The 18,398-nt window shown below is 46.4% G+C and overlaps 1 non-coding gene across 1 annotated transcript; it reads left to right on the top strand.

Annotated features, from left to right (window-relative positions):
- Window positions 1-1,263: 1,263 nt before the first annotated feature.
- Window positions 1,264-1,345, top strand: trnas-gcu (transfer RNA serine (anticodon GCU)). The gene has a single exon. It is a non-coding gene; the product is annotated as a tRNA-Ser (tRNA).
- The last annotated feature ends 17,053 nt before the right edge of the window (window positions 1,346-18,398 follow it).

The raw sequence follows: 18,398 nt of genomic DNA, 5'->3' as shown, positions 1-18,398 counted from the left end.
AGGCAGTACCCAGAACTGAATCCTGGTCGCTGGAGCTGTGAGGCTGCGGTGCTAACCATTGCGCCACTGTGCTGCTGTTGGTGTTTTGATAAATGAAGGAAGTTCCCTCCACCCATTTTTTTGGACAGACAGTGTGGTATAAGGATGTACAGGGTTAATGCTGAAGATAGTGGGATCAACCCCTCCCACTGTCAGAGTGATGATGGAACAGTCACATGAGATGAAGTTTGGGAGAAGAGAGAGCAGCACCAAGGATGCTAGCTTAGCAGGCTTGATGAGTGTGCATAGAGTATTGTGCAAATTAGAAAAGAGTTCGTAGTTCTTTCAGCAGGAACTGTGTCCAGAAAATATCGAGAAACTCACAATTTTATTATTCAGGAGTCGGAACACAGATATTAATTCCAAGTGACAGTTCTGGGACCAATTAACAAAAAAAGTAGAGAATAATATTGCTCACTGATTGAAATCCCCCAGTGAGGAGACAGTTAAACAGGTGATCTTTTGGGGCATCCTTCGATCCAAGGTTTCAGCAACATTTAATCTCCCTTTTTGGTGAAATTCTCTGTTATTTGCAACTTTTTTATCAGCTTTGATGGGCGAGTGAAAAAACTGAAAAGATTGAACAGTTCCATCCTTTCTTTTCTTCCTTCTTCTCTTCTTTCCATCAGTTTCTCTTTTCTGTCCCAGATCAATATAATGATGAGAATCCCAATTTAATCTGCTGTTTCTGGTGTTTTATCCATTCCAATCAAAATTTCAACATTCCAATCAAATCTATTTGTTATTCCACAGTGTCTCTCCATGTGTTTTATTCTGTTGTATTCTCTCACAGTCTGTTTGATGATCAATGTTACATCTCACTCTCTGTTCTGGTGAAGATCAGAAGCAGTGATATCTGTTTACACCACCCGACAAGTCGGCCTGATGCTGTGCCTCGCTGATCATGTGAGGTTAAAGCAATTCTTCCAGTCAGTTAGTTCAGTTTTCATTTCATGAGAAATTCGGTCATCATGACTTCATCAGTGACCTAATGGTTCAGGTGTCTGAGTGATGTTAATCATGATGTGATCAAATGATTGTATGTTCCAGTCTTTCCGTGGTGGGTTTTCACACTGAGTAGAAACGTGTTGGACATGGTCTGGAAATGTTTCACACTGCTCCATTCCCAACTTCATTTACTGACAGAAGATATATTTCCATCATTCCACAGCTGGCTGCACAGCCAGAAGCTGTGCTGAAGGTGACAGCTACGTCTCTGCAACTGACAAGGTGGCCGAGAGGTTAAGGCGATGGACTGCTAATCCATTGTGCTTTGCACACGTGGGTTCGAATCCCATCCTTGTCGCTAGATTATGAGCTGTTTCATGTATTATTTATGTTGGGTGAGCTTATGTGTAAAGTCAGCCTCGAAACCTGTTCTTGTCAATGTCCAGACAGTAATTCCAGAATTTGTTATACTTTATTAAAATTGAGACAGACAATTGGAATTCTTCACCCAAACTGCACTGGAATGAAGATCAAATAGGGATCACGAAACGGAGCAGGATTTTTCCTCCCCTCCTTCCTTCCATCATTACTTTCTCTGGATTTGCACCAAGTGAAAGACAAATGGGAAAAGCAAATGGCGAGGGAGCAGATGCAGAAAATTATCCTTTGGCAAGAAATTTATTTTCAAATCTTCTTGATAGATTAAGTGAGTGAGCAATGCTTTGGCAGATGGAGTTTAAAATGAGGGGTCATCGACTACCGACGATAGATCAGAGTGTTTTTTTGGAAGAGGTGAGATGTTAGAAACGGTTGAGGAGCAGAGACCCGAATACTGAATTAATAAAAGCTCGTGGACTGGTAGAAAATAATGTGAAAAGTGAACAGAATATGAAGATTGGAACTCATGTTGCAGTGATATAAAGCTCTGTGCTCCTGAAGTAAATGTCCAAGCCCAGATTGTGGGGAATCTGTGGAGAGTGATTTGGTTTTTATTCATTCTTGGGTGTGAGTATCGCTGATAAGGCGAGCATTTATTACCCATTCCTATTGCCGTTGAGAAGGTGATGGAGAGCTGCCTTCTTGAACTGATGCAGTCCATGTGGTGCAGGAACACCCACACTGCCGTTGGGGAGGGAGTTCCAGGATTGTGACCCAACAACAGTGAAGAAATGGCGATATCGTTCCAAGTCAGGATGGTGAGTGACTTGGAGGGGAACCTGCAGGTAGTGAGTTCCCATGCATCTGCTGCCCTTGTCCTTCGAGGTGGTAGTGGTCACGAGTTTGGAAGGTGCTGTTGAAGGATACTTGGCGAGTTGCTGCAGTGCATATGGAGATGGTACACACTGCAGCCACTGTTTACTGGTTGTGGAGGGATTGAATGTTTAAGGTGGCGGGTTAGGTGCCGATCAAGTGCGCTGCTTTGTCCTGGATGGTGTTGAGCTTCTTGAGTGTTGTTGAGTGGGATGTATTCCATCACACTCCTGACTTGTGCCTTGTAGATGGTGGACAGGATTTGGGGTGTCAGGGGGTGAGATACTTGCTGCAGAATTCGTAATCTTTGACCTGCGCTTATAGCCACAGCATAGATGTGACTGGTCCAGTTACGTTTCTGGTCAAGATATTGATGGTGGGGGATTTAACGATGATAATGCTTCTTAATATCAAAAGGTAGATTTTTTTTCTCTCTCATTGGAGATGTTCACTGCTTGGCACTTGTGTGGCCAGAAGGTTGCTTGCCACTTATCAGCTCAAGCCTGAATGTTGTTCAGGTCTTGCTGCTTGCAGGCACAGACTGCTTCAGTATCTGAAGAGTTCTGAGTCATCATCTCACATTCCCACTTCTGACTTATGTTGAAGAGAAAGTCGTCAATGAAACAGCTGGGATGTTTGGGTCTAGGACACTACCCTGAGAAACCCCTGAGGCAATGTCCTGGGCTGAGATGATTGGCCTCCACGAACCACAACCATCTTGTTTTGTGCGAGGTACGACTCCAGCAAGTGGAGAGTTTTCCCCCTGATTCCCAGTGACTTCAATTTTGCTAGGGATCCTTGATGCCACACTCACTCAAGGGTGGTTCAAGAAGGCAGCCCACCCCACCACCTTCTCAAGGGCAATTAAGGATGGGCAGTAAATGCTGGCCTGGCCAGCAACGCCCACATCGCATGAATGAATGGATAAAAAAGTGAAGTATCCCTTGTGTCATTGTTTTGGTAGAAAATATAACCCTGGTGGAATTGCCCCTCCCAATCACACCTCACTTCATCGAACATAGAAAATGGAGAAAATTTATGGCACAGAATGAGACCATTTAGCAATCGTGTCTGTGCCAGCTGAAAAAGAGCGATCCAGCCCAATCCCACTTTCCAGGTCTTGGGAATGGGATCTGAACAGATCTCAGAGCTCACATTATGTAAACGTTCTGTTGAAGTATTGGTGAGCTGATATACCAGGGGAGATTCACACTGTTAGACACAGTGTGAAATACATTCAAGTATTTATAAAACATTGTAACATGTGAGTAATATTCCCCATTGCTTTCTCAGCACTGATGGATTGTGAAGTGGGAGACAGCCAGAAGTCCCAGTGATCCACACTGACCCTCAGCTGAGAATGAAATGAGATAACGTTCAATCTTCAGCAGCGAGTTGATGCAGAGAGGTAAGAGTCCTGAATCAAGGAGAGACTTTCTCATACTGCTGTTGAATCTCATTTCAAACACTCCTTGAACTCTCTGCCGAGGAATTCAGAGCTGGAGAATGCCTGTAAAATCAGCCTAAAAAGGAAATAAAAAACACCCACCGTGGGGCTCAAACTCAAAAACTTGAGATTCAGAGTTTCATGCTTTCATCGACTGAGCTCACTGGGCCTGAGACAGTGTCCCCGTCCTGTCTGTTATTGGACAGTGCAGCTGTTGGCTCCATCCCAGGGGCTGAATTTGTTCTGTAAACCATGAACCAGCTTCCTCTCAAATCCCAGGTTTATCAATAAATCCTCTTACAAAATCCCCAAAGTGTGATATATTCCTCTCACTCATCCAGAATAAAAGTTACATCTTTTGCTCTTTTTACCTTCCAAACATTGACTTCTATTTTTATCAGCATTTATTTCTCTCTCCTTTTTATGTTCTGCATTTCCTAATAAACATTTCATTTCAATTATTTATGAGGGATGAAATGAACAGAAGAGCTTTTCTGCAATGGTACCAGGGGTGTGGGACAGAGCGAGTGGTTCAGATCTGGATTACACTGCCTGAGAGTGCTGGAGGCAGATTCAATCGTGGTTTTCAAAAGGGAATTGGATAAACACCTGAATAGAGAAAATTTGCAGGGTTACAATGAAAGGGCAGAGGAGTGGAATTAGCTGATTTGCTCTTGCAAAGAGCTGTCATGGACATGATGGACTGAATGGTCTCCTTCTGTACTGTAACCATTTGATTCCTTGATTCTAACTCTGTCAAAGTTGTTCTGAACTTGCTCTGCTCCAAGGAGAACAACCCCAGCTTTTCCAGTGTCTGCACATAACTGAAGTTATGAGGAACCATGGGGAACCCACTGTAAACCATCCTCCAGACAGAAATACAACTGTTCACCACCACACTGTGACCCAGCTGTTCACAATATATATCAATGATTCGGATGTGGGGACCAAATGTACTATTTCCAAGTTCGCAGATGACACAAAACTAGGTGGGAATGTGTGTTGTGAGGAAGATGCAAAGCGGCTTCAAGGGGATTTGGACAGACTTAGTGAGTGGACAAGAAAGTGGCAAATGGAATAAAATGTGCAAAGATGTGAGGTTGTCCACTTTGGTAGGAGAAACAGATGTGCAGATCATTTCTTAAATGGTAAGAGATTAGAAAGTGCAGATGGACACAGGGGCCTGGGTGTCCTTGTCAGTAAGTGACTGAAAGCTAACATGCAGGTGCAGCAAGCAATTAGGAAGGCGAATGACATGTTAGACTCGATCACAAGAGGATTCGAGTACAGGAGTAGTGAAGTCTTGCTTCAATTGTATATAACCTTGGTTGGACTGCACTTTGGAATACTGTGTGCAGTTTTGGTCCCCTTACCTTAGGAAGGATATCATTGCCATCGAGGGAGTACAACGAAGGTTCACCAGACTTGTTCCCGGGGTGGCGGGACTGTCCTATGAAGAGATTTTGGGGAAACTGGGACTGTATTCTCTAGAGTTTCGAAGAATGAGAGGTGATCTCATTGAAACTTACCATATATTTAAAGGGATAGACAGGTAGATGAAGCTATTTCCTCCGGTTGAGGAATCTAGAACCAGGGGACACAATTTCAACATAAGGGGAAAGCCACTTAGGACAGAGACGAGGAGAAATTTCTTTACTCAGAGGGTTGTGAATCTTTGGAATTCTCTACCCCAGAGGGCTGTGGAAGCTCAGTCATTGAGTATGTTTAAAGCAGAGATTGACAGATTTCTAAATGCAAATGACAGAGGGGATATGGACATAGTGTGGGAAAAAGGCATTGAAGTGGATGATCAGTCATCATCATATTGAATGGCGGGGTTGGCTCGACTGGCTGAATGGCCTACTCCTGCTCCTATGTTCCTATCAGTCTGCTAATTTCATATCCATGCTGTCATTGTCCCTTTTATTACATGGGCTTCAGTTTTACTGGCAGTCTAGTATGTGACATCATCAAGAAGGTTTTCAATAAGTTAAATAAGGAGAAATTGTTTCCAGTGGCAAAAGGGTCAGTAACCAGAGGATGTATTTATCAGGTGATTGAGAAAAGAACCAGAGGCGAAATGAGGTCGGGATTTATACGGTGATGTGTTGTGATTTGGAATGCACTGTCTGATCAGGACTTGAAAGCAGATTCAGTAGTAACTTTGAAAAGCAATAGGGATAAATACTGGAAGGAAAATGTACAGATTACAGGAAAAATCTGAGCATCAGAACTAATTGGATAACACAACCAAAGAGACAGCATTGACACAATGGACCAAATGGTCTCCTTCTTTGTGTATCATTCTATGGTTTTATGAACATAATGTTGGTACAATTGCTGAGTTGGAAGTGAAGTGAACCCAGATTCCGGGTATTCTAAACACCAGACCCAAACCAACTGAAACAAAAACAAGAAATGCTGGATTCACTCAGCAGGTCTGGCAGCATCTGTGGAAAGAGAAGCAGAGTTAACGTTTCGGGTCAGTGACCCTTCTTCGGAACTGACTGAACAAGCCTGTTGTTTAAACTCTGTTTTTCACACCAGCTTCTCCTCGCTCTTTCTGTGTTTCCTGCCTGGTCTGTTCCTCTGACCTTCATTCCTGACACTCTATTGAGAATGGCCAACTCAGTGCGCCTCTCACTCCCACCGTCACTCCACCCCTTCACCCACTTCCAAACCTCTCTGTTGAACAGTACCTCACTTCTGCTCCTCTGCTCCATTAATATAACAGGAAAACATTTTCAAACAGACATTTCCACACAGTGAACGTTTCAGTGAGACATGGTAAAGAGCAGATTCATTCAGTTTCAACACAGAGAGAGCAGCTCTCCCTGTTCAGTCTAAGGAGCAGCTGTAGTTTCACTCCCTTTAGTCTGAGACATGGGCCAGAATTTTAAGGGACCGTTGGAGATGGGAATGGAGGCTGGGGAGGGGGAGGGGGGGTGCATAAAATAGGGATGGAAGACGTCGGACCGGATATTTCTGTCGGCGGCTGACATGGAGGGCAGACTTCGCACATCCACACGGCAAGAAGGCATTTAAAGTATTTATGAGTCCAATTGTCAGCAATTTTATTCACTGGGTCCAATTGAATTAATAGCACACGGGAACCCTGGGGCTTCAGAGCCTCGCCTGGTTAAAGGAGGTGACTGGGAGGTGGGAGCTGAGTATTGGCTTCACTGGGAAGCTGTCGGGTGAGGCAGCGTAACTTGGCAGCAAGGGTGGAGGGGGAAAGGACATCGGGAAACACTGTCAGGAGTGGGGGCCAATGTGCCAGCTCTGCAGGGTGAGCCACACCAGGGTGTTATTGGGGCAGTGCCACCTCATTGAGTGTGACAAATGACGTAAATGTGGCTGGGTGTTGTTTACTGTGAAGGTCTTGCACTCAGGGAGGGGCAACCTGTCATGGGCCTCATTCACCCTGGATTCGAGGCTCCCATTGAAGAGGAGGAGGAGTAGAGAGGGAGGGAGGGAGGCGCAGGCACCAGCAGGGACACCACAGCAGCTTGGGGGCCCACAGGAGGGCCAGCCTCGAACAGGAGGCTGGAGAAGGAGGCAGAGGAACACGTCAGCCGAGGTTCAACTACCTGCAGATGTCCGAGTGACAGTGTCTCCCCAGACTGCGCCTCTCCACGGAGATTGTCACTGATCTCTCTGCCATGATGCAGCTGTGCCCCATGGGACTTGGTGGGCACCTGATGCCAGTGTCACTGAAGGTCACCGTGCCACTGAACCTCTCCACCAGCAGATCATTGCGGGGATCCACTGGCGATATGTGTGGAATCTCACAGTCTGTGGTGAATCAGTGCATCAAGGAGGTCACCAATGTCCTGTTCAGGAGGGCCGGTGACTATCTGCACATCGATCCAAACAGTCACACTGAGAGGGCTATAGGATTCGGGGCCATCGCTGGATTCCCCCAGGTGTAGGGTGTCATCGACTGCACCCATGTGACCATCAAGGCTCCTGCAGACCAGCCAGCAGCCTTCAACAGGAAGGGCTTCCACTTGCTCAGTGTGTAACTGGTCTGTGACCATCACAAATGGATCCTACAGGTGTGTGCACAAATACCGGGAAGCAGCCACAACGCCTGCATATCAAGGCACTCCCAGGTGCCAGAACCTTTCCGTGGCCCCATGCGCTTTCTGAGATGGATCCTTGGAGACAAGGGCAACCCAGTGAGAACATGAGTACTGACGTCTGTGAGGAACCCACACAACGATTCAGAGGAGAGGTACAACACCTGCTGCGGGTCAACCCGAGCGACCATCAAAGAGGCCATTGGTCTCCTGAAGATGAGAGTCAGGCACTTAGATTGTTCCTGTGGAGCCCTTCAGTATGTCCCAGCGAGAGTCTCCCGCATCATGGTGGCTTGCTGTGCTCTGCACAATCTGGCATGACAGAGGGGTGAGGTGTTGACTCGTGTGGATATCATGGACTGTGATGTCTCCTCTGATGATGAGGATGTGGAGGAGGATGCTGCCCAAGCAGTGCCAGATGAAGGACCTCAGGCACAGCAGGAAAGCCTCCATGAGATACACACAAGGGAGACACGAGACACCCTTATACATTCACGTTTCCTTTGAGCCTCACCACCTTCCGGAACCACAGCAATAAAGTCTTAGCTTTAAACAGCCCTGTTGTCACCTCCTTCCTTCTACACTACAGCGCCCAGGTACACATCGCACAGTGACAAGGCCGAAGCTTTGTGAACTCAGGGCTTGGTCCCTCACTTCCAGCCCCTTGGGAGGAAGGGTTGAAATGAAGTCCCAAAGGGCATCAACAATAGGAAGGAGACATAGTGAGAGAACATCATTTCTTTATTCTGTGTGACACCAAACACAACCCTATCCTTCTGGAATGTACATTCACCCGTGAACCCCTCAGTGAATCTAGGTGCTCTTCTTAAATCTCTTCCGGGTGTTCCTACCTGCTACTCCCCCTGCTCTGTCAGCTGAGGTGGAGACAGGCTGCTGACCTTGCTGCTCCATGGCTTGGGATGACATTGGCGACCGTCCTCTGCTCCCTGAGGCCTGGAGGGCCCTGGCACACTGAGGGCCTCCTGCACAGGTACAGGGACCCCCTCTGTCATCGAGGATGATGGAGGTGCTGGCATCACTGGTGTCACTGGCAGAGGGACTTTGGAATTACCGTCCGCACCAGGAGCACCCTGAGAGGGGCCCCCAGATGTAGCAGCCAGCTGCTCCTCCCCCTTATAAGACACACTTGTACCTCCCTGCTGACCTGAGAGGGACGTGGACCAAGTGGAGAGTTCAGGTGCCTCGTCCCCCCCTCTCACCTTGTCACCACTGGATGGAGCACCTGGACAAAGTGATGGAGTGCAGTTCTGTGCACATCTCCGGCAGCCACTGATTGATCGGCTGGATCTGGTTCTCCATGAGAGTCACCAATCTCTCAATGGAGGAAGCCAGACACTCCCCCATCAGAGACAGTGCAGCACCCAAGGCCTGGATGGACTCCTCCATCGTCAGTGCTTGGGTACACATAGCCTCTGGCAACTCTGCCAGATGTTGCCTGACCTCTCACTGCAGCTGCAGCATTTCCCGTGTTGCTGGTGACACAAGAGGCACGTCATCAGCCTAGGGCACAGCATGGGCCTGGCCTCCCACAAACCACCAACTCCCAGTGGCCTCGGCTGTCACAGCCTCCGCCAGCTGCCCGGGCCTGTCTGTGATGTGCTCACCAGTTTGTATGCCAGAATCTAACCGCGAACGGATACCCACCAACGTGAGAGTTTCTGTGCTGGTGAAGGGCGCAGGGGAATGAGGTGATAGTGCACCCTCTGAGGCTCCCTCCTCCTCCTCAGACATGTCCGGCTGTCCCCCAGTCTCTCCAGCTCTTTGCTTTTGTCGTTCATCCGGGCCTTCATGAGAAAACAGGGACATTGAAGGGTTAGGGTCTTCCCATCATGACATTCCAACCACCCCTAACGTGCAGCTCCATTGATGCAGTGGTGAACAGATGAGCAGTGTGGCTCCTTTGCAGCAGATGCTCCCTTGTGCCCCAGGAGATGTTCACTCACTCTCTTGGGTAGGTGTCCCTGTCTCTCCATCAGCTATGGAGCAGCTGCTTTGCTGCCCTGCCTGTTCCATGGCCTCCTCCTCCATCGGGATGAGGACATGGAGATAAGGCATCCACCGCAGGTCTTGACACGCTCTTTCCAGTTGTGGGATGTCTTCTCCTGCAGACACAATGATGAACAAAGTTAGTCTCCCAGCGGGGACAAGCCCAACATCTCTGATGGTGATAGTCCAGCAGTCCATGATGGGGACACACGTATTCCTCCTGCATGTGGCCCCTCTCGAGGGACTGTGTGAGTTTATACAATGACTGACGTGCACCTCTCACCGAGATGCAGCCAAGCCTCAGGCAGCATGTCCTGCTGCCCTTCCCCAATACACATGACTGGGTGGTCACTCCCTTTCCACCAAACACTCCCTCTCACTCTGCCACATGCAATGTCCAAAGGGTCCAAAGTGTTTTGAGTTTACGCCTGAGCAGCCTGGATCCGGTCATTGACCCAATTCCTGCACTGGATCCATGTTGTGGGGGTGACCCCACGTCTGCTGACCTCACCGACTATCTTCAGACAGCTTTGCTTGGTCAGGTGGGCAGGTCTCCACCTCCCATCCCTGGGGAAGAGGATCTTCCACCTTTCTCTTGCCACCTGGAGGAGAACCTGCAGGGAGGCATCGCTAAACCGTGGGACCATGGTCACTGCAGGCTCGCATTCAGCTCCTTACGCAGCAGGCAGCAGAGGCAGCAGAACGGGTCCTGGGGCATCAGAGGCAGCAGAATGGGTCCTGGGGCATCAGAGGCAGCAGAACGTGTCCTGGGACAGCAGAGGCAGCAGAACGAGTTCTGGGGCAGCAGTGACAGCAGAACGGGTCCTGGGGCAGCAGAGACAGCAGAACCGTTCCTGGGGCAGCAGAGGCAGCAGAACGGGTCCTGGGGCAGCAGAGGCAGCAGAACGGGTCCTGGGGCATCAGAGGGCTCTCAGGAAGACACTCCTTTAAACCAGGCAGCAGTGAATGCAGGGTTGGCAGCCCTTTAAATATGGTGTCAGCACCTGCCGTTGTGTCAGATGTCGGTGCCATCGGTGCCTTGTTCCCTGCCTCAGGTCCTTGTTTACATGGGCCCCACGCCTCCCCTTCATTAATTGGTCGGCTGCTCCGTGATCGGAGTCGGTCGGCCACATTTCGCTCGTGTGGTGACGACACCCGCTTCCGGTGCCTCTGCCGAGAGCCGCACCGTTAGTTTAAAATTCAGCCCATGGGGCCAAGAGTGGAAAATCTCCCCTCTGATTCTCTCTACTTAAACTGATGGAGACACCAAATTAAAACTGATGAAACCAGGGATTGTATCCTGGTTCTTCTATCTAGTGTTCTCCCAACTGAGCTATTCCAGCCTCACTGTGAACTCATCTTCATTGGAGACAAATATAACTCCAGGTGGAATTTCCCACCCGTTCATTCCTCACTTCAGGGGAATGGGACCCGACCAGATCGCGGAACTCAGATTATGTTAATGTTCTGCTCTTGATATCTTAATATTATCTTGCGTTTGAGCCACTTTTAATCAGGTTCACAAACAAATTCTTCCATCATCCCTTCTCCCACATTGTCTCTCTCTCATTCATTCTTTATTCCTCACAATCCAGAAAGGGTTAGGAATCAGAGCTCACCTCCAAACCCTCTGCACACAGACCTCTATCTGTCACCCTGTTTGATCCAAGATCCAAGAGACCAGTCATTAAATTGCACTCTTTATAAACACAGAAAGCTGCCTCACAGTGTTGGACACAGAGTTAAATGCACTGAAGTCTTTTGAAAAAAGTTCATCTTATGGGTTGTATAATGATGGAAATATACCTTCTGTAAGTAAATGAAACAGGGAATGGAGCGGTGTGAAACATTTCCAGACCATGTCCAACACGTTTCCACTCAGTGTGAAAACCCACCACGGAAAGAGTGGAACATGCAATCATTTGATCACATCATGATTAACATCACTCAGATGCCTGAATCATTGGGTCACTGCAGCTGGCTGCACAGCCAGGAGTTGCACTGAAGGTGACAGCCCTGATTGCGCATCTGACAAGGTGGTTGCAAGGTTAAGGTGATGGACTGCTAATGCATTGTGTTCTTCATGTATGGGTTCGAATCCCATCCTTGTTGATAGTTTGTGAGCTGCATAGTTCCTTTATTTCTAATGGGGGACTTTTTGCATAAAGTCAGACTGGAAACCTGTTCTTGTCAATTTCCAAACGGTGTTTCCAGAATTGTTTATATATTATTAAAATTGAGACAGACAATTGGGATTCTTCACCCAAATTGGACTGGAATGAAGATCAAATTGGGATCACAAAACGGAGCAAGATTTTCCCTCCCTCCCTTCCTTCCATCTTTATATTCTCTGGATTTACACCAAGTGAAAGACTAATGGGAAAAGCAAACGGCGAGGGAGCAGAAGCAGAATATTATCCTTTGGCAAGAAATTTATTTTCAAATCTTCTTGATAGATTAAGTGAGTGAGCAATGCTTTGACAGATGGAGTTTAAAATGTGGGGTCATGTAATACTGAAGAAAGATAGATCAGAGTGTTTTTTTGTCAGAGGTGAGATGTTAGAAACTGTGGAGGAGCCGAGACCCGAATACAGAATTAATAAAAGCTAGTGGACTGGGAGAAAATAATGTGAAAAGCGAACGGAATATGAAGTTTGGAACTCATGTTGCAGTTATATAAAGCTCTGTGCTCCTGAAGCGAATGTCCAAGCCCAGATTGTGAGGAATCTGTGGAGAGTGATTTGTTTTTTATTCATTCTTGGATGTGAGTATCGCTGATAAGGTGAGAATTTATCACCCATCCCTAATTGCCCTTGAGAATGTAGTGGTGAGCTGCCTTCTTGAACTGCTGCAGTCCATGTGGTGCAGGAACACCCACACCGCCGTTGGGGAGGGAGTTCCAGGATTGTGACCCAACAACAGTGAAGAAATGGCGATATAGTTCCAAGTCAGGATGGTGAGTGACTTGGAGGGGAACCTGCAGATGGCGAGTTCCCATGCATCTGCTGCCCTTGTCCTTCGAGGTGGTAGAGGTCACGGGTTTGAAAGGTGCTGTTGAAGGATACTTCGCGAGTTACTGCAGTGCATATGGAGATGGTACACACTGCAGCCACTGTGTACTGGTGGTGGAGAGAGTGAATGTTTAAGGTGGTGGGTTAGGTGGCGATTAAGTGGGCTGCTTTGTCCTGGATGGTATTGAGCTTCTTGAGTGTTGTTGAGTGGGATGTATTCCATCACACTCCTGACTTGTGCCTTGTAGATGGTGGACAGGTTTTGGTGTATCAGGAGGTGAGATACTTAGTTTAGTTTAGAGATACAGCACTGAAACAGGCCCTTCGGCCCACCGAGTCTGTGCCGACCATCAACCACCCATTTATATTAATCCTACACTAATCCCATATTCCTACCACATCCCCACCTGTCCCTATATTTCCCTCCCACCTACCTCTGCTATAGGACAATTTATAATGGCCAATTTACCTACCAACCTGCAAGTCTTTTGGCTTGTGGGAGGAAACCGGAGCACCCGGAGAAAACCCACACAGACACAGGGAGAACTTGCAAACTCCACACAGACAGTACCCAGAATTGAACCCCGGTTGCTGGAGCTGTGAGGCTGCGGTGCTAACCACTGCGCCACTGTGCCGCCCCCAGAATTCCTAATCTTTCCCACTTGCTGCAGAATTCCTAATCTCTGACCTGCGCTTATAGCCGCAGCATAGATCTGACTGGTCCCGTTTAGTTTCTGGTCAATGGTAACCCCCAACATATTGATGGTGGGGGATTCAGCGATGATAATGCTCTGAATATCAAAAGGTAGATTTTTTTCTCTCTCTCATTGGAGATGTTCACTGCTTGGCACTTGTGTGGCCAGAAGGTTGCTTGTTACTTATCAGCTCAAGCCTGAATATTGTTCAGGTCTTGCTGCTTGCAGGCACAGACTGCTTCAACTGAGGAGTTGTGAATCATCACCTAACATTCCCACTTCTGACTTATTTTGAAGGGAAAGTCGTCAATGAAACAGTTGAGGATGTTTGGGTCTACGACACTACCCTGAGAAACTACTGAAGCAATGTCCTGGGCTGAGATGATTGGCCCCCACGAACCACAACCATCTTGTTTTGTGTGAGGTACAACTCCAGCAAGTGGAGAGTTTTCCCCCTGATTCCCATTGACTTCAATTTTGCTAGGGATCCTTGATGCCACACTCACTCAAGGGCAATCACTCTCCCCTCTCCTCTGGAATTCCACTCTTTCATCTCTGTTTGGACCAAGCTGCAATGAGATCATAACAACATAAGATCAGAACAACTAGCAGCAGGAGTAGGCCATTTGGCCCCTCGAGCTTGCTCCGCCATTCAATAGGATCATGGCTGACCTGATCATGACCTCAACCCCACTTTCCTGCCTGCCCACATAACCCTTGGCTCTCTTGTAGATAAAAATCTTGAAGACATTCAATGACCCAGCCTCCACTGCTCTCTGCGGTAGAGAATTCCAAAGATTAATGACGCTCTGAGAGAAGAAATTCCTTCTTAAATGAAAAACCCCTAAATCTGAAACTGTGTGCCCTAGTTCTAGATTCCACCACGAGGGGAAACTTCCTCTCAGCATCTACCCTGTCAAGTCCCCTCAGAATCTTATATGTCTCAATACGTTCACCTTTCATTTTACTCAACTCCAATGAGTATCGGTCCAACCTGCTCAACTTTCCTCATACGACAACCCCTTCATCACTGGAATAAATCTAGTGAACCTTCTCTGAACTGCCTCCAATGCAAGTATATCCCTCCTTAAATAAGGAAACCAAAACTGTACACAGTACTCTAGCTGTGGTTTCACCAGCACCCTGTACATTTGTAGCAACACTTCTCTACTTTTATACTCCATTCCCCTTGCAATAAAGGGTAACATTCCATTTGCCTTCCTAATTATTTGCTGTACCTGCATGGTAACTTTTTGTGATTCATGTACGAAGACACCCAGATCCTTCTACACCGCAGCATTCTGTAATCTCTCACAATGTAAATAATATATTCCTTTTCTATTCTTCCTACCAAAGTGGATAACCTCACATTTTCCCACATTCTAGTCTATCTGCCAAATTATTTCCTGGAGCTGAGAGACCCCGGCAGAACCTAAACTGAGCATCGATGAGCAGATTATTGTTAAGTGTGTGGTGCTTGATAGCACTGTTGGTGACATCTTCCATCACTTTGTTGATGATTGATAGTAGACTGATGGGGTGGCAATTGGTCAGATTGGATTTGTCCTGCTTTTTTACGGACAGGGCACACCTGGGCAATTTTCCACATTGTTGAGTAGATGCCTGTGTTTTCGCTCTACTGGAACAGCTTGGCTGAGGGCGCAGCTAGTTCTGGAGCACAAGTCTTCAGTACTAGAGCCGGGATGTTTTTAGGGCCCATAGTCTTTGATGTACTGAGTGCCTTCAGCTGTTTCTTGCTATCATGTGGAGTGAAGCGAATTGGCTGAAAACTGGAAGCTGTGATGCTGGGGACCTCAAGAGGCCGAGATGAATCATCCACTGAGCAATTTCTGACTGAAGATGGTTTCAAATGCTTCAGCTTCATCTTTTCCACTGACGTGCTCGGCTCCACCAACATTGAGGATAGGGAAGTTTTTGGAGCCTCCTCATCTGGTTCGTTATTTAATTGTCCTCCACCTTTCATGACTGGATCCCTAGTTTCTCAGGGCAGTGCCCTAGGCCCAACCATCCTCAGCTGTTTCATTGATGGCTTTCTCTTCAACATAAGTCAGAAGTGGGCATGTTCGCTGATGATTCACAACTCCTCAGATACTGAAGCAGTCTGTGCCTGCAAGCAGCAAGACCTGAACAACATTCAGGCTTGAGCTGATAAGTGACAAGCAACATTCTTTGATCTGATCCTGAGGGAGATAACCGTGCGTGGAGCGGCGGGATGGATGGAGGGTGTCTCTGAAGAGGGTGTCTGAGCCTGGAGGGAAGAATCTGTGGAGAGTGGTCCTCAAAAGATGTCCGTGTCTGGCGATTTAGGATCTCTGAAGAGGGTCTCCGAGCCCATAGTGCTGGGATGTATGGAGAGTGATCCTGAAGTGGGTGTCCGAACCTGGAATGGCGGGATCTGTGGAGAGTGATCCTGAAGTGGGTGTCCGAGCCTGGAGTGGCAGGATCTGTGGAGAGTGGTCCTCAAAGGATGTCCGTGTCTGGAGATTTAGGATCTCCGAAGAGGGTCTCCGAGCCTGTAGTGCTGGGATGTATGGAGAGTGATCCTGAAGTGGGTGTCCGAACCTGGAATGGCGGGATCTGTGGAGAGTGATCCTGAAGTTGGTGTCCGAGCCTGGAGTGGCAGGATATGTGGAGAGTGATCCTGATGAGTGTGTGTAAACCTGGAATGGAAGCTTTCTGTGGAGGTACAGGAAGAGACCATTCATTCCCAGCATTTTGTAAAGGTTTAGCATAACTTATATGCTTTTACTCTATGCCTATATTAATAAATCCAAGTGTCCTGTTTGCTCTTAGTTACCTTTTCAATCCTTCTATCATTGGTGGACATTGTCTCTCTGCTCCTGCACCCACTTTAGAATTGTCATGTTTCATTTCTATGGCCTCTCCTCATACTTCCTTCCAAATTGTATCACTTCACACTTCTCTGTGCAAAATTTCATCTGTTATGTGAAAGCCGATTTTTCCAGTTTTTTTAAGTTCCCCTGAAGTGTGTTACTATCACTGGCATCGGACAAAATTCCTGAGCATTCTTTGATGCTATCTCCATAGACAGAGCAATCTTCCGCGAGCTCAAATGTAGGATTTTGTGTGTTTAGTATCTTATTTCACCCACCAAAAGAAGCACAAATATGTCACGTAAATCTTGTTCACTGCAGTCCCTGCTGCTGTTTGCTGCCTATATTTACAGACTTTTATCTCAACCTCGTCACCATGTTCTCTAATATATTCAGGGGGCATCAGCAGAGAAAATGTTCACCAAGCGTGGCAAGTGCAAGGAAGTGTTTATTTGCATCATAATGTCATGAATATAATATACAAATACATTACATGTGTGAATCATCAAGATGTGTCTGAATAAATGGAACCCCGTTACTATAAACACTGTCACCTTTCAATGTTCAGCAGACAGGTTTGACGGCTTGATGTGTGTGATTCCCTCAATAATGTGTTTGCACAAAGTTCGGGGAAAGACTGAGATATGAATAATTTATAGGGAAATTTTTTAAGCATATCTCCACATCTCTCACTCACAAAGATCTGCAAACACATGGATTCCAAAAGAACCTGAGTACAAAATCACCTAAAATAAACACAGCCAGAGAGTCTTTCAATAACCTGTAGCTCAGGGAAAGTACATGCTGTTATGGAAGTGATTCTGTTTCTTCTGTTAAAATATTTTTTGAAGAAGTCATAATCAAACTGAATAAATGTAGGACCAGTTATTTTTCAAGAGAGCACCAAAAGAGACAATTTGGCAATTATGTTTACTGTTTTTCACATAATTCAAGTTAAAACTAGAACAGAAACCATGGTAACAGGGAGATGTGGTTAGTGAAGTCATTTGCGCCCCTTGATTGGACAAGCTCGCAGCAGCAACGTACACCAAAGACAGCAGAAAACTCACAAGCTTTTGGTTGTAGAGTCAGTGTGTTTTACCTGCTGGAGTGAGCAGCTGATAAAGTTAGCCTGAAGAAATGTCAAGGAAGGAGAGAAGACCACAACCCAGCTTGTTTTCCAGAAAATCTTTAAAAGATCCTGAGAAGTCCAGTGTGTTAATTCATCTTATCGCATGTCTTTGAAGAAGGCCTTCTAAAATTAATTCTCAGTGCCTTCTGAAAAGAACTGTTCTAAAATACGCTAGTGACCTGTCTACGTATACTCAGAAGTTAGACTGTATTCCAATTTTGGAGCAACGTATCTCATCTGATGTTTTCTTCAAAAATGAGCAAGTAACCAGCCCAAGAGTTTTTTTTTTTGTGTTTGTAACAAAATTTAATTTTTTTTTTAAAAACATCCCTTTTATCTTTTCTGTTAACCGGTGTATGTGTGTGTGCGCATGTGGCTCGAAGATTTTTTAAGAAGACTTTAAAAACAAAGGTGAAAAGGGAACTTTTAAAATTTCCACCTGTGTGTTTATGCTTTACTTCATGACTAGTTAAAACTTGTTCTACAATAAATGAATCATTTTGTTGTTCATTAAAGAAATCTGGTCAGTGTCTTCTATTCTGGGAAAAATAGAGTATATGATTGACTGTTTCAGTAAGTGGGAAAAGTTGAAATAGATGTTGTGACCTGTGGAGAAGTGGGATGAGAATAAAGAGTGCCCTCCTCTGCCCTTAGTTGTCACAGCATTTGTGATCTGGCTCAGTAGCTTCGTTGGCTCGAGTGTTTGTCCAATAATCAGAAAATCGTGGATTCATATCCTTGCTTCAAAAGTTTAGCTATCAATCGTTTACATCTGTTTTCTTGTGAACTTTAACTTTTCTTATGAATTTTATTCACACAAGAAAACAGCTCAGTGGTTGCCTTTGTGAAGGATGTCAGTTTGGAATGGCTGTTCCTCCTTGTACAAATGTTCAATGCTAATATTTCAACGGCAACTCAATCCCCTACAATT

Source organism: Heterodontus francisci, unplaced genomic scaffold (genome assembly GCF_036365525.1).
Source record: "Heterodontus francisci isolate sHetFra1 unplaced genomic scaffold, sHetFra1.hap1 HAP1_SCAFFOLD_43, whole genome shotgun sequence".
Classification (NCBI taxonomy): domain Eukaryota; kingdom Metazoa; phylum Chordata; class Chondrichthyes; order Heterodontiformes; family Heterodontidae; genus Heterodontus; species Heterodontus francisci.
This window is presented reverse-complemented; position numbering and strand designations above follow the sequence as displayed.